The sequence below is a fragment of the Misgurnus anguillicaudatus genome, chromosome 19, assembly GCF_027580225.2.
Source record: "Misgurnus anguillicaudatus chromosome 19, ASM2758022v2, whole genome shotgun sequence".
NCBI classification, from domain to species: Eukaryota; Metazoa; Chordata; class Actinopteri; order Cypriniformes; family Cobitidae; genus Misgurnus; species Misgurnus anguillicaudatus.
The window spans coordinates 47,484,880-47,485,324 of NC_073355.2; positions in this window are offsets into that span (position 1 = coordinate 47,484,880).

The following is a 445-nucleotide window of genomic DNA, read 5'->3' on the forward strand; positions in this document are numbered from 1 at the left end:
ATTAAGTGCTTGAGTCAATGTGCGCAGGTAAGAACCCGCCAGTCCCAAGCAGAGCAACTGGCTACTTCTCCATGAAGCGCTGCTTGAATGATGGATTTATTATTTTTCTTGATGAAAAACACAACAACAAAACGATCTCACTTATATTAAACATCATATATGTATATTATAACAAAAACGAGTAAGCACGCGGCTTCTGCCATTGTCTGGTCAGTCAGCCTGCCTCGCACACTCAGGAATAAATGAAACCTGACACCTGCTGCTCTGTGATGTGACGCGCGTTCAGCTCCGCTGAATTCAGGCAGCAGACACATTCAGTTCTTAGTGTTTTTGCTCTCTCTAACGAAACTAAATGATTAAATTACACGAAAATATCAGTGTCACGGTGGGCAAGTGTTCTAACCAGTGAGAGGCTGAAGCACCGGTTATCACCGCTTCACCGACT